The sequence below is a fragment of the Oryzias melastigma genome, linkage group LG1, assembly GCF_002922805.2.
Source record: "Oryzias melastigma strain HK-1 linkage group LG1, ASM292280v2, whole genome shotgun sequence".
NCBI lineage: Eukaryota > Metazoa > Chordata > Actinopteri > Beloniformes > Adrianichthyidae > Oryzias > Oryzias melastigma.
The window spans coordinates 10,346,916-10,363,468 of NC_050512.1; the positions used below are offsets into that span (position 1 = coordinate 10,346,916).

The 16,553-nt window shown below is 38.7% G+C and overlaps 1 protein-coding gene across 3 annotated transcripts in view; it reads left to right on the forward strand.

Annotated features, from left to right (window-relative positions):
• Positions 1-12,216: 12,216 nt before the first annotated feature.
• lpar2b (lysophosphatidic acid receptor 2b) overlaps positions 12,217-16,553 on the forward strand; it is a 20,441-nt gene continuing 16,104 nt past the window's right edge. For 2 of the 3 annotated variants that reach the window (XM_024259280.2, XM_036213136.1), the window contains exon 1: positions 12,217-12,619. The gene's annotated coding sequence lies outside the window, so the exon portion shown is untranslated. The remainder of the gene's footprint in view (positions 12,620-16,553) is intronic. The other variant, XM_024259279.2, reaches the window with a different exon arrangement.

The window sequence follows — 16,553 nt, forward strand, 5'->3', positions numbered from 1 at the left end:
TGTCTGTGGGGTTTTTTTCTCTCATCTCCTCATTTTTGGTTATGTTTTTTTTCTTTCTGAACTATTTAACAGAGACAAAAATGTCACTCTCCAGAGAGTAAATGTAACTTTGACTAAGACTTCACTTTGAGCCTTTAATAAAAAAAAAAAGTAAAGTAACAGGAGCCAGGTCAGTTCACCAAGTAGCCACTAGGTGGCTTGTTATCAGTCAAGTGTCTCACCTTCTTAAAGTTCTAAATCCAACTTCTTCTGGATTTGGATGTTGACACCTACATATGGTTAGAGAATAGTTCCATTTGATTTCTCTCTGATATGGAGAGAAAATAGTTCTGTGTGCGTGATTCTTGATTTCTACCTATACAATACATTTTGTGCATAACTATGTGGACTTGTACTTACAAAATACACAAAGTACAATTTACACACGCACAATTTAAAATTGCAACACCTTGAAACTAACTACACATACAGATCTTTAAAAAGTACACACCAATTGCCTGATACACATAAGATTTGAGACCTTTTCTTGTGTAAATGATGTGTTCAAATGCTGTAGAATGCTGGGTTTTTGTTTTTTTTAACAGCTTTGAACTTAACTGGATAATCGCTGATGAAAACTTAACATTTTCCCGACTTTCTTAAACAGATATGCCTGATAATTAATATTAGAAAAAAGTCTAAATATGCGTTAATAAAGATAGCTAAGAAGAACCAGCATTCTTGCAGCATTTAAACGCCTCATTCAAACACTTGACTCCTAAAGACGTGAACAGAGTCTCACTTTTGATTTGTGCTGAAATGCGGTTTTATGTGTGGATCAGGCGATTGGTGCGTCATTTTTAAAGATTTGTATGTGTAGTTAGTTTTAAGCTGCTGTACTTTTAAGTTGTGTGTAAATTACTTTACTTTTTTTGTATTTCGTAATTTTTGTACAAGTGAATACACAATTGCAAGTGGACACAGTTATGCACAAAATGTATGAGTTACAAATCAAGAATTATGCACAGATAAATCAGATGGAACTACTTTATGTCCATACTAATAGCTTGTGGATCTGACAGTTTATAGCTTAAAGAACTGTTAGAAATGGTCACTGTGTTTTGTAACATCAAGTTAGTTCCTTTGACTGAAACACCACCTTTCTTTTTTATTTAAGAAATTACTATTGCATAAATATCAGAAAACCGTTCATGCCATGAACTGTAACGCATATTGCTTATAAAGACCCACTCCAATGAAAACTGTGTTTTTAACGTGTATTTGTGACATTTTTCTTGTGATGGAAGCAGTTGTGGAGCTAAAACATTTTAGATTTAGGAAGCAGAAGACTTTGGAAAGGTGGCAAGTAAGAAGAGCAGAGTGGGACCCGTTAGACATGAGAGGATCAAAAATAAACATTTCAAACTTTTCTTAGTATCAATATTAAAACAGAAAATCTTCTGGAGTACTATAATCCTTAAAGAAGCTTGTACTGATGATTACTTACTAATCTTTGTGAAAAATTACCCTATTATTAACTCAAAAATTGGTAAAGGGGAAGTTACCCCCCTCTGGCCACCCTTTGCTCCTTCCTGGATGGAGAACTAAAATTAAAAATCCCCCCCCCCCCTTTTTTTAATTTATCTTTTTATTTTCTTTTATTAAAATTGTATTTCTTTATCCAAATTTTACGCCTTTTTTTCCACAACTGAGAGGTGAATTTCTAATGAACTTCTGCCGCTATGTCCAAGGAAAATTAAACAGAAATAATCATAATCAAAAGACCACTTGGAACGCTTTTACAGTGAATCAATAGGTGATCAGAGTGGGACTTTAATGAGTGAATTTAGCCTGTGAATTTCTCTACTGTCTACTTTTGCTCAAGATAACAGCAAAAGTAGATCTAAAAATCTGTCCAATTAAAACAATCCAAAACCAGTAATTGAGGCCACACACTTTCCTTATCTGCAGGCGGTCACTGACCTCCGAATCTCTTCAAGTTAAAATGAAGCCAACCTCTGCAACAGAGTACTTGAGTTATCGTAAAAACTCTGACAGAGTTAAACTCAAAGAAATAAAAGTAAAACATTTGCAGGTCAAGCTCTTCTTCATTCTTTTGCAAAAGTTTCAACTTCTGCTAAATTAAACAGAAGCAGTCTCCAGAAATAAAAAGGGGACCTCAGCTTATTAAAAGAACTGAATGTGGTTAAAATGTAAATAGTTATGTTAATCTATAAGAAAAAGATTCTTAAGTAACATTCACTTACTGAATACAGACATGAAAAATCTTTTTCAGCTTCCTGTTTTAAAGGTTGCAGCTGTAGAAAAAAAAGATACGTCATGATCTTAATCTATCAGAGATATAAAACTATAAGAGAGAGGAAACAGAATCGTTGATCTGACTACAACTGCAGCTTAGAGAGAAACCATAGAGAGGTTTGACAGCATTCACATTCTTCACAAAAAAACCTGCTGTTCAGAGTAAAGTAACCACATTCTGCACAGTAACACCATGGGACTCCTGCACTCTGCCTTCTTTGACTACCAAATGAATGCTTTCAAATATTTTGCATTTAGATTAGCTAAATGCATAGACAGGCAGATAACTTTGATTGCAACTTCCTCACATATCTGCTTGATCAAACACGTGGAGACTTTGTCAAGTTGAGTGAGATGAAAGACAAACATTAGGTTGCTCTGTGCAGCTTCATTCTTCAGATCTGAGAGAAAAACTTTTAGCGTTTGATGTTTAGTATTAAACAGGGAGTCATAACGTCCCAATTTAAGAGTCTTTAAAGGGTTTTGGTCCTACAGTCTTAAGCTATAGAACAGGGGTGTCGAATTCCAAAACCAACCTCAGGCTGCGGGCCGAACAGGACAAACATTTATTGAACACAATAAAACTGAGTTTTTGAAACTTAAAAAAAATTAACTTTTTAACATATGAATAACCACAGACGGGGATATTATCCAGAATAAATCAACTTAAACCTTAAATACCTTTCAGTATTTTACTCTCTGTAAAAATATATTCTGTTGTAATTATACAAGTTAGAAATAAGCACAAGATGACATCGATCCATTAATAACTAAAATAAAATGATTTGGCGGGTCGGATATAATCACCTGGATGGCCGGATCCGCCCCCCAGGACTTGATCATTGAGACATATGCTATAGACGCACCTGGCATGTAAAGCATACTCAAGAAACACAAGTTCTTGAACGCTCATGGTGTTCACACTGGACAAGCAGGGAGGGGCTTCTTCTTCTACTGTTAACTAACGCGTGTCGCCACCTACAGTTGGAAGAGGTTTGATGCAAAAAGTCAAAGCGGTGCAAATGTAATGAATTTTGCTTCAGTTTTTATTCTTTCACAGCTTTACTTTCATAAAATATGTATAAAACCACAATTATTAGTTTTTCCTCCATGAGGAATTTTCACTCCCATAAATTACTGGTCACAACCAAATCCAAGCCCATTGGGTAAAGTTTGACCCGGTATCATTTTCAACACATTTGAGTGTGGTGGACTACTTCTCAGCCACTGTGCTGCTGACATACTAGTGTGGACAAAAGTGTCAGTATTCTGGATGTGGAGAGTAAAGCTTAAGCATGGAGGGGTCACACATCTCTCTGGAAAGCAGCATCTCCTCTGTCCTCCCTGTTTGTGGCTCCAGAGTGAGACTTGTACCCATCTCTGTACACTTAACCAAACCCAAACTCTTGAGTAACATTTAGATTGAGGCAAAAGCTCCGAATGCAGCAAGTTTATTCGTTCATTTCAAAACTGAGACTCACATTGGATACAATGAGACAGGATAGGAATCCACACAAGGTAAGGAAGGCTTTTTGGAGTGCAGCTTTGTGACAAATTCAACACAGGTTTGGGCGGAGAGAAGAATCAATACAACTTGACAGCATCAATTAGAAAACCAGGTCTGCTGGGTTTACAGATGCAGGTTTATGCAGAGAACAAATGAGCAACCGGCACCAGCATAAGGAAGGCAAACAGGTTTAACAGCACGCCAGGAGGAGAGGACAATGTCTAATCACCTGCAGCAGGTGAGTCACTGCTGAAAGGTGGAGGCGGAGCAGAAACATGACAACTAAACCAAACTTTACGTGTATTATAAGTAATATTTGGAGGAAAAAGGGGTTCATTTAATGTAAAAAAAAGCTTTCAAAAACTTGTCTCCAAACAACGGAGTTGGATCTTTGTTATAATTGTTATTTTTATCAAAAAAAAAAAAAAAAAAGAAGGAGTTTCTGCAAAGAGGGAGGAACTCGTTAAGAATTTGCCTTTGAATTGTGGACACTTTTGTCTTAAATGTAATTAAAATGTTATTATAGGTCATTGTTCAATTAATTTAGACCTTTTGTCTGCTAAATCCACTCAGCAACAGTTTGCTTATTGGTTTATTTATTTAAAAAAACATGTACCCCTACTACTGCTACTGCACACACATGTTTAGTCAATCTAACCTTGAAGGAAGCGACCCAGCCTTTCAGAGGACATTGATGTAAGGGGGCTGACAAACAGGCGTTAGCTCACACCATAAGGTTCTAATGTACAAATGACACATTTCCAGAAGAGCTGAGAAATTGTCGTATTACACAATAAAAGCTTACAAGAAACAAAACTGTGCTTTAGAGGGGATTTTATAAAGACTTATGACACCTCAGAGTTGAAATCAGAGAGCTAACACTGTGTCATTAACTGTAGTTTACTGTTTTTGTTTATCCCTTGATTTTATTCTTTTCTGTTGGTTTTATTTTAGCATTTGTAGCAATCGATTTCCCAATTATGGGATCATTTAAAGTTATATTAAATCATTAGGACTAACACAAGAGGGGAAAAGCTGAGCCGCACTGACACGACAGTTCAGACACAGAAAGTCCCGCCCTCATAATGACATCAGATTGACTTACACACATGTTCTGTGTTAGATGAATCCATGCTTGGATGCTTTACCGTCAAGAAGCGCAACACCCATCCATGGCTTGCTTGTAAACAACACACATGTGTTTAATGCACCCATTAAAGGAAGTATTTGGCTGGAGAGGACACAAATTCCAAGGTTCTCCAACTATTAGTCAGGGATGGAATCACTGACACACGGAGACCCTCCCAAGAATTGACAACAAGTCCCTCGGGGCGTGATTTGCAGATGCAGAAAAGTAAAAAGGGTCACAATTTGAGCATATTACACAACGATCCTAGATGGTTCTGCCAGAAACACAAACCGCTCCTTACATTCACAGTCAGCTTTTTGTTGCATGCTGCTTGCAGGAAGCCATCTGGCTGACATTTGCTGACCTCACCTTCTTCTTCTGTCTTCAGCGTTTCAACGCCGTCTGCTCTAAAGCGCGTACACTTCTAATGAGCAACAACGGCTGTTGCTCTGTTGATGTGTGAACAACCTTTCCTTTTCCTCCATCCTGTTCTATAACGGGACTTCCTTTTGTTTGGTCTTTAAAGTAACTGAAGATCCAACTTTAAAACAACAACTACGCTCCAAATGTTTTGTTAATTGTCGATAGAAAACATATGTGCTGTTTTTTATTATTTAGGATTTGTTCAAAGTTTATAAAAGTTTGAAAATGTTGTAAAATCGTTGACAGGAAGTGATTAACTTTAATCCAAACACAGAGAATGGAGGAAACAACACCCAAAAAAAATGCACAGAACATCCCACAAAAAATGGATAAAACATAATAAATTAATATTGACTCAAAAATTGGGGGAGCATATGAAGGGTGATGAGAAGCTGACCCCCTTTGCCCCTGTGTCGCTCCGCCACTGGTATGGAGGGAAAATAGTGCCATAAAAAAGTCAAACAAATAGAGAAAAGTTAGTTTTTTTTTACTAAGAAAAATAAATTAAGGGAATACAGAAAGTTGTCAACTGGGAAATGATTAACTGGTGACGCTAAAATATAAAATCTTTAACATACTGTAACTTTTCGGTTTTTGATGTGATCAACATAATTCCAGCTGAACATAATTCCAGCTGATTTTTGAAGGAGAAAAGCGGCGCCGCTTTTCTCCTTCAAAAATCAGCTGGAATTATGTTGATTCCATGAACCATTGAAAATTTACAGTAAATCAAAGAACATAAACACAAGCTCTGGTGATAAAGGGTTAACTTTTGAGGGGCTCTAAAAGCATACTTAAATTTCTACCATCAAATATGTCCAGAAATGCATGAAACCTTACAACAAATATCACCTAATACTTGTGAAATACAGGTTTTGGCTTTTCATCCTCTGGTGATAAAAGGTTAGGATCTGAAAACTAATACCTCGGTGCAACAACTGAGTGACACTACACCAACATTTTTGGGAAAAGTGGTTTTACATTGTCAAAAATGTTGAGCTTGTTTCCTGGAACTTGCAGGAATGGAAAGTGGAGGCTGTGTTCTCTGGAGGCAGGGACATTCTTTCAGTCATAGTGTTGCAAACGACTCAAAACAACTGTTGTTTCACTGTTTCATTTCAAAGTTCAGGGGAACAAATGTGTAACAAAAAGAAGAGGAAAAAAAACGGCCTAAAAGATTAAAAATAATTGCTTGACGTGTTGACAAAAATTCAGTGGTTTAGAAATGTCGAGCTAGAGACACATCGGATGTAACACACTTTCAAAAACACACCAAATGTGAGTTCTTGAATGCACGTTTGCTCATATTTTTCACACTAGACAAGCAGGGATGGGCTTCTTCTTCTTCTTTTTCTACTGTTTCTAGCACATGTCCACCACCTACAGTTGGAAAAGTCTTAGTGCGAAATGTCAAAGTGATGCAAATCTTGCAAATAAATGTAAATATTAATTTCAATTTCCTGGCACTTAATTAAAGTCAATTAAACGGGATGTCATCCATTTGTCACTACCAAATTCAAGATGGGTCAAAGTTCAACATGCTTAGCTAGACATGAACGCAAGCGTTTTGAAGTCGGGAGCCTGAAATGTTCACACATTTAATTTTAATTGAATCCGCTTTGCCTAAGGCAGTGTGGGAGCAGTTTTTGTTCTTTTTCAGAGTTCTCCAAAGCCAAGAACCCTTTGAATCAATGTCTCAATGCATTTAAGTGAATAATTGGTCATTTCAAATTGCCAGTAGCTTGTATTTTAGGGTTTGGAAAGATAAACATTTATTTTTCTTTCAGTTGAACGGCTGGGATCAGGTCCTTCAGTTCAAAGCCACAAATTAATAATAATAAAAAACTTTTACAGTATTAGGATGATCCTTTTCCTTTATTGCAGTTTTGCTTCGTATTGATTTAATCCACCAACTGGACAAATAATTCTCGATTTACTTTCTATTTCTTGATGCTTACTGACATAAAAATTTGCTCTAAGACAAAATGATTGTTGTAAGAATATCAAATTGTGAGAATAAATGTAATATTCATGGTCTGTGCCTATTGGTCACCTTGGCCTTGTCTATATTGTCCGCGGATATCAAGTGTTTGTCTAGACATAATATTTAGTATCAAATTAAAGTGAAGCACATGAAGGGAGATCGAGATCTTTGTTACCTTAACAACCACTATTGCTGCCTCAGGGCAACCGTCTGGATGCTGTCTGTGAACTGGAGGGCCCAATGAAACCATAGGAAACCAGAACTTCTACACATTTACAGACAACCTGACTTGAATCAAAAAAGCCTTTTTGGAATTGACATACAAAAGAACATTTTATGAAAGAGGACATTTGCTGTCTCTCCATCTCTTCCTGTTGTTGCTTTCTTTCTTATCTTTTGTTTGACTTCTCGTGTTTTCATTTTGTGTGGTTTGCAGTTTTCTCATCTGCAAACAGCTCAACTTCACCCGCAGGAACAAGTTGAAGAACAGAATAATTTGGTTTTATTCAGAATCTTTATTAAATGTGAAGACTCTCATTCATCCAGTGTAGTCCCAAAGCAAAAAGTTTATCAAAAAATCACCTGGACTATGATTTTAGCCTCATTCAAGAGGCTTTTCTGATTAAGTGTACATGATTATTCCTATTCAAAGGCAAAGTTGGTATTTTACAATAAAAGTTAAAAGTTAACTGGTTTAAATTGCTCGGTTAATGTTTATCTTTTACATCTTTGCATGGCATTCATTTTAGCATCCGTTCTAAGAACTCACAGGCAGATAGTAGATCTGACAGTATCAAAGCTTCAGTTGAAAGCCAAAATGTTAAGGTGGTATTTGTCATTCAAGCTATGTCTGTTGTAAGAGTCATTAACTGAAGGAAAGCAATTCATGAGTCACAGTTTGAACACACCTATTATATTTAAATTAATTATATATTTGACCTCTTATTTCTCCTCTCTGTATAAATCAAGCTTTTGTTGGTGATCTCCCACCCTGTTAATATCTGTATTATTATAGAAGGAAGCTCAGAAGGGCTCATTTTTTGTCTTGTTTAGTACCTTTTGATTTTTTACTAGGACCAGGGATAGGCAACTCCAGGCCTCGAGGGCTGCATTCCTGCATGATTTCCAACATACCCTGCTCTGGTATGTTCTAATTGGCTGGACTCACCTCAACCAGGTAATCTGTCATGAGTAGGGCTTGGATATCTGGAAATGAGGCAGACACGGCTGCCCTTGAGGCCTAGAGTTCTGACTTGGACCCGATCATTTTCATTTGTGACCTGAATCACTCTTGTCTTAGAAGGCAGAGACCAATATGGAACTCTTTTGTATAAATGCCTCTCGCTGTGTTCGGAGGAGGAAGAATGCTGAGTTTGATCCCAAGAACACCATACCCACTGTGAAGCATGGGAGTGGAAACATCATGGTTTGGGGCTGCTTTCCAGGAAAGAGATGAATGGAATCACACATCGTAAAATACTGGCGGTTACCTCTTTCCATCAATGAGAGCCTTGAGGAGGAAACATGGCTGGATAATTACAAATACAAAGGAAAAAAAGTATTTCAAAGATGTAGAGTGGCCTAGCCTGTCTCTGGATCTTAATCCAATAGAGAGTCTGTAGAGAGAGTTGCCCAGCAACAGCCCCTAAAACATCACAGCTCTTAAGGAGATCTGCATTGGGGAGTGGACCAAAATAGCAGCTACACTGAAAACCTTAAGGAAATATTTGACCTACGTCGTTGACAACCAGGATTACATTACAAGTATTGAGGTGAACTGTTGTTATTTGTCCTCAGATTGGTTAACATCCTGGTCATGGAACAGTGGACCAGTTATTTTGTGGATTTGGAGAAGTCTGGATAGCTCAATTGGTTAATCTGGCATGCAGGAAATCAGATTTCAATTCCCTGGGTGTGCAATGAGTCCCTAGACAAGACCCGTGGCCTGGGTCTCCCCAGTTTCTCTTGTAAAAATACAAGGTTCTGCCAAACGAAACCACCAAATCAGTGAAAAGGGATAAGCTGTAAGCTGGCAAACTGAGTAAAATGTCTGATCACATTCCCTGTGGTGTCTTGTGGAGGATGCTCTGAGTATGGCGTACAGAGAGCCTTACCCCGGGTACCATGGCAAGTGTCACAGCTCAGGTGCGACTGCCGGAGTCTTTACGTAACTTTACAGTGTGAGAGGAACCTCCACTGCATATGATAATATCTGACCTCTGCATTCTGGCCTCTCCGCCGCTACGGAACTGTTTTGTTGAGTTGAAATTTTCGCCAGAGCTCAGTCGCAGCACTTTTTGTGAAGTTGGGGCAATCAATGACCTAAATCACATTAAATGGCAGGCTTTCACATGAACCTTTGTGAGTTCAGAGTTTCGCAAGGTCAACAGCAGAGCCTGTGGCTGCAGCCATCCAGTAGTCAATGGGAGACATCTGCCGTAGCTAGACCGCTCCCACGACGCTTGCCGTGGGAACCTGTGGTTACCGTCTCTGCATGACCAAAGAAGGAGGTTGGTCCACATAACTAGTAGTAGGTCAGACATGGTCCTGGTGCATGTTGGACTCCAGCAGGGCACAGCCAGGGCGGGAGGGTCTCTGTGATTTGCACACAACAAGATTTAATCTCTGCTTTTTTGCATGTGTTTGGGTGGAAAAGTTTAGGTATCTTGGGATCTTGTTGACGAGCGAAGGAAGATCAATGGAGTCTGTTATGCAGTAGTTGTATTGATCCGTCGCTGTGAAGAGCTGAGTCAAAAAGCAAAGCTCTCAACATACCCTTTGATCTTCAATCCAATACTTCTCCATTTTTATGAACTTTGGGTCATGACAGAAAAACCAATCTCCCAGATACCAGCAGTCAAAATGCATTTCCTATGCAGAGAAGCTGAGAGAGAGGAGAATGCTCACCTGGAAGGAGTTTGGAATACAACCACTACTCTACATCTAGCGGGATCAGTTGAGTGGTTTGGGTATCCGGTCCAGATGTCTTTCAGAGGAAGTGTTTTGGGTATGACCCACTGGACAAAGACCCAGAGGAAAACCCAGGATATGCCGAAGAAACTACATCCTCTTGGAATGCATCATAGTTTGAATTCACATGCTAAAGGAGTAGGAGTACAGTTATGCTCATTTAGGTGTTGGATGATGAAATTGTGTCCGAGAAACATGGAAACAAAATTTGGTTTCCTTCTGTTTGGTTTTGACTGGGGTTCTGGTGCTTGTCTGGTAGAATTCTATGGGTGTAACGATTCATTTAACAACACTTTTATTCATTTCATAATTTGAAGTTGATAATTCGATTTATAGTTGGTTTGTTTTAAAAAATCTGATACAATCCAATTCATTGACTGGATCCAGGAAATCTTTAGCCAAAACTTCAACCAGTGTGACTCAGATATAAATACCTGAATACTGAACAGTGCAGGTGAACTTGCAAAACAATCAAGTCTAAATAAAATGTGTACAACAAGTAAACAAGAATTAATGGAAAATCTATTCACATTTTACTTTCATAAAGATCAGACCACTGTTGTTTTTCCACATAAAAAATATACAAACAAAACTTTATTCAAAGGTTACATCAGAATTATTTCCCTACACCTACATTTAGTCCAGAGTTAATGAAAAATAGTGTCTTCAAATTTGGACGTTACTAACCCTCGATGACTTCATCAATAGTCAGCAATAAGCGTGTAGCTGCCAGAGTTCGGAAAATTCATAACAACATTGGTTTTATAACTTTAAAAAGTCATGCTAAAACAAAGTCATTGATTACATTCTTCTTTCCAACTTCTTTCCTTCAGAGCACACCCACGTTAAGACAAACGTTTCTCCTCTGATCAGTGCGACCTGGATCACTCTTGTGGCGGAGGGATACAAAGTCATTAGTCCCTTTGGGTAGCCCTTAAAAAACAATTTCGGACACAACGCCCAGGACTACAACTAGAGGTAGGAGAAGAATTCTGATTTGGCCTGAGTGTTTCCACACATCGGAGTGTAATGATGGCTTGATCATCATTTGCTGTTGGTCGTTTTAACATTATATTTAAATAAATCTACTATACCTGTATGGTGGTTAGCACTCTTGCATCACAGCAAGAAGGCCCCGGTTCAGGTCCCAGCTGGGGGACCTGAAACAGAACACCATCGGGGGACCTTTCTGAGTGGAGTTTGTATCTCTCTGTGCCCAGGTCTTCTCTAGGGACTCTCCCGCCATCCAAAAACATGCTTCATATTCATTGGTTACTCTAAATTGTCCCTAGGAGTGAATGGGTGTGTGAATGTGGCCCGTTGACAGACTGGCAACCTGTCCAGGGTGTATCCTGCTTTCGCCCATCAGTAGCCGGGTTGGGCTCTGGCACTCCCGTTACCCCAAAAGGGACAAACGGCTAGGAAGATAGATGATATACTTCAATCCAATTGTATCTTCCAATTCTGATTATGATCTATGTATTTTAGTTTGAAACAATCTTACAATGGTATAAGTCAATTCGTGGATTAATTGTTAATATACAAACACTAACAAGTAAATGAAACAGTTTGACTTGAAAATGAACTCTTTATCATTTGTATCACCATTAAAACTCCTATTACTTACTGAAGACACACACATAATATGGATATGCATTGATGGCTTACTTGTAAAGTTTAAAGGATGGAAGTGCACCAGATGTACGTTTTTATGTCTATTATAATAGTGTATTTGTCTAGCTTTGTTTTTTTTTCCTTGACATTCCTGTAGTTCAGCTCAGTGAACAACAGATCTAACCTCGGACCGACCTTGATCCTCACCACCATGGTCATTCACAGAACCCCAGCCTGCTCTGCCTCTCTGTCAATCACACCTCTCGCCGCGCTGTTTGGCTCGTCCTCTACTTCCTTCAGCCAATAGGGGGCATCTGGGGGCGGGCCCTGACTCAGGTTGGTGGGGAGGGCATACCAAGGCTTTTACAACTCAATTCTCTGCGAGAAGCAGCCGGTAGAAGAACTAGTGCAGAAAGGGCGCGAGCCTGCCGCACCCAGCACGCAACTCCTGTGCGGACGGATACAGGTAACAGGAAGAAGAACAAGTCCCAGCTCAGGTGAAGGAGGATTTTGGCTGCGAGTTTTTTTCTTTTTTACTTTAAAGAAAAGACAAACTTTGAGTGAATTTCTCGGGAAGAAGGGTCGTGTCTTTTTTGTGTGTATTTTCTCCTCCTTTTCTTGTATCTCTACTCCCGGACTCAGGTGTGAAAGTTGCACCGGATATTTACTTTCTTTTCTCTGAAAAGACTGTAAGGTGAGTTTACATTCATTTCCCACCAATTCTTGATATACATTTTTAATATTTTGATCCACTTTCAATTTTTTTTCAATGTCATTAAGGGTCAAGTCACCTGAAGTTTTTTATTGGCGCTGAAATATCTTTAAAATGGTTACAAGTTGTGCTTTACCTTTTGTTTTTGTTAGCTAGATCCTTTGTAATCTGATTGGGTCAATCCCACTCAGTTAAAAGTGCAACAAAAGGGCAAAATAGTTTATTTTTAAACAAAATCAGCATTTTTTGTCTTTGTCGTTGGAACAACCAGTCAGCATACATTTTTTTTCTTATTTTTTTCCACTACTCATTGTGACATTTCAGTCAGCATGCGCCCACATTTTCCACAGACATGGTTCCTCTGATGTTTCTGAGAATGAAACTGCCTCAGATCACGATCCACAGTGCTGGAGTCACATGGATTGTTGCTCAAAGTAGGAGTCAATGCAATCAGTTCAACATGAGCATCCTAATGAACAGGCTGGCGCGGGAAATACACGCAGCAGGTCTTCAAGCCTGGACATGATCGAGAAATCTCTGCACAGATCTGTGGAATTCTTTTGTAGAGGAAGTTTTTATTTATTTTTTATATCATTGTGACTAAAACTTGGAAGCTAAATCCAAACACAATCTAGTTGCACTTCCTCTTGGAATAAATGAAATAATTTCCAGTGTGTTTTGAGTACAGATGCAGCAAAAGAGCTCCAAAATCTGATGCTTTTCCTGTTGTGGTCCAGAACCCATGACGTTTGCATTTGTGGAAACGGATGATAGACACTTATGCAGATGTGTTCCTGTCAGCCTCATGGAAACACATTTCACAAGCCTTGCGCTCGTTTTTCTGCGGGGCTGTCCGTGCGTCTGCGGAGGAAAGTTTATCCTGCTCCACGCTGGGGTGAAGGAGGAGGAGGGAGAGGAGATCTGGGTGCGGCTCTTCTGTTAATGACTACTTTGCATTCAAACTGGTGTTTACTGATTCAGCTCAGTCAATTCACACACAAATGCAGGGCCATGACAGCGCAGGCATCAGATTTGGTTTGGCGCGTAAAGTTCAAGCATTTTTTGGGGGGGGGTGTTTTAAACGTGCTCTTGTTGCAGTATTGTTATGATGATTGACATATATTTTTAAAATTGCGCATTTCTTTATTGAAATCGTTGGGAATTAGGAGCAGACAAAAAAAATGCAATAAAAAAAACCCGGATCTCTGACGTAGAAAATACAGTGGGGGGGCCACAAGCTCCCTGATCCACTCCATTTTGATGCATCCACTTGTAGATGACTAGATCTGTGTACATCTTTCCTCACCTGAGCTGATACCTGACTCAAAACTGTTGGATTCACGTATAGGATGTTCACACAGGATAGTCACTTCCTGATGCTTGGAACCTACAGTTAAAAAAGGCTTGGTGTGAAATGTCAAAGTGGTGCAAATGTATGGTGTTACATTTCCACCAAAAGTTGCTTAAACACGCTTTTCCAATGGCAGTGAGAATGTAGCTTAAGATTGCATAGCTCTAATATTCCAGGACGTTTTTGTTGCTCCGCTAATGTTGGATTAGAGGTGTGAAGGGGAGGAAGCTCGTGGGAGAGCGTATAAATGTAGGTGACATTGGGAACGGGTTTACTCCATGCCAACAGTCTCACCCACAACGCGGAGACAAATTCCTAATGAACTACTGCAGCTTTGCAGAAACTATGTCTTAGAAAATGATTTTGATTTGGGCTAAAAACTGCATGATCATAATCAAAAGACCACTGGGAACACTTTAAAAATAGATCCAAAGATGATCGGAGTGGGACTTTAAATTGCCAGTGAAAACGGTGGGAATTGGGATGTGAAGTGTGGGGATATAGATGGAAGAAGAGACCCCCCCCCCCCTTTTATGTTGGTCTAACTCAGATTGTTTTAATTATCAAAGTCTCCATACGCATTTCTCTCCTTTTTTTCCATGGGAGTCCATCAGTTAGAGAAAAGTGTTTCCTTGTATGGGTTGGGATAGATCGGTTTCAGTTTTCTTTAACACAAAAGAATGTGATATCTGAGAAGACACAACCAGATAATGACCCACAAATAAAGAAACCCCCTGAAGACAATGTCCCAACTTTGGGAACATTTTCCAAACACACCATAACAAAAAATGATACTTTTATAATGTGTTGGTCTTAAAGATTTTTTTTATAATATATTTAAATTTTTCTAGCTTTTTTCCCCTGTCTGCATGTTGTGATCTGCGATTTTCCTCCAGCAGTTGTGTCTACCTGGTGTAAGGTTACCTACCGCATCCATCTTTAGCTAAGGACAGCCTTCTCCTCTGCAGCTGTTTACACTGTTAATAAGGTGTCCCTGACATGACAGTGAGGAGCTCCGCTTGTTCCAAAAGTCAGTTTACTTCCAGCTGTAAACATTGTCAGCGCAGCACGCAGAAGATATACAGTGATTTTTCAGAGCTCTGTTCAGTTTAAGCTTTTCTTCTCCAGCTGTGTTATGAGGACTTCCTCAAAGTTCAGTTAGTGCTCAAATGTTTACAGGTTTACGTTTCTTTATTCGGAGTATGGTAAACTGCTGTGGCTCTCCACAGAGCTGAGAGATGAGGCAAGAATACAAAATGCAAGGGTATGTATATTTTTTGCAACAGCGATACTGAGGTTTCAGTCATGTAGAGAGAGGTTTGTGGGCTTGAATAAAGGCTGCTGCACCACAGCGTGTTAACAGGAACTGACAGGAACTGAAATCCTTCTGTAGGATTACTGTTGGTTTCATGTGTCACCCTGCAGCGTGAAATGGTTTGTAGAAACGAATTGAAATATGCCTCTACTAACAGTTTTATTAAGCTGATAGTCAGTTATAATAGGATTAATTTATTTTTGATTTAAAACTTTATCACTGAAAATAAATGTAATCAATTTTAAAATTGATTTACCAGTTTTAAACTTGATTAAATTTACATTGTTGATGAATTTATCAAAATGTCAATAAAAACACAACAAAGATACACATTTTTACATTGAAACTACCTGTAAGCATTTTTTTTGTAGGAGAAAACCTTAAAAGGAAAATGGATTTGATAGTTTTGATGAGTACATTTTCCAGCTGATATCTATGAATTAATTCAGCTTTACATCTCTAAGCACCTTTGTGACGATTCACCATTGTGGTAAATGTTGGTAATGAAATTGTCCTACATGGAGCAGCGTGAGCAAAGAAAAGCTCCACATAGCTGAGCTTCTCTTTGTGAAAAACAAACTGCATCCACTGCTGTCTGGTATAAAAATAAAATAAAAAAATCTGACCTTCAAAGCCAAAACAAAAACTAAGAGTGATACTCCTAAACATGACAAACTAGGGCTGACACAAAAAATTATTTTAGTCGACTAATCAGATTATGCATAAACTGGATGTTAAACACATCTTAACCAGTATTGGCTTTAAATTTGAAGTCTTTACGGTGTATGCTAACTAAAAATGAAGTTAAGTTAAACCTTCATTTATTTCTGGCCTTAGAACAAGACTTGAAACAAATGAGGTTGGAATTTTGAAAAAAAGGAACCATGTTTCACATAAGGTTTTGGTCTCACTGACTAAACTCACTCTCTATATGACTACAAACTGTATGATGATCTGGCTAGTAGCAGGAAAGTTAGCATTCCTACATGTTTTGCAGAAACTTCTCTTTTTAGAGCAGATGTTCCTGTCAGCTGAGACATTTCGCTCAGATGGGGTAGAGGTTGCAGAGATGCACAGAAAAAATGTAGCTAATAAGTTAGCACTCTGTTTGCGCTAATGTTAGCTTAGCTTACCTAGACGATGATCCGTCTTCAGGTGTTCATGCCTTGCCGTAGTGCTGCCATGGAACCCAAGTTCTGTCTTGCAGATATTGGATTGGACACTTTTTTTTTTTTTTTTTTTTACTTTCC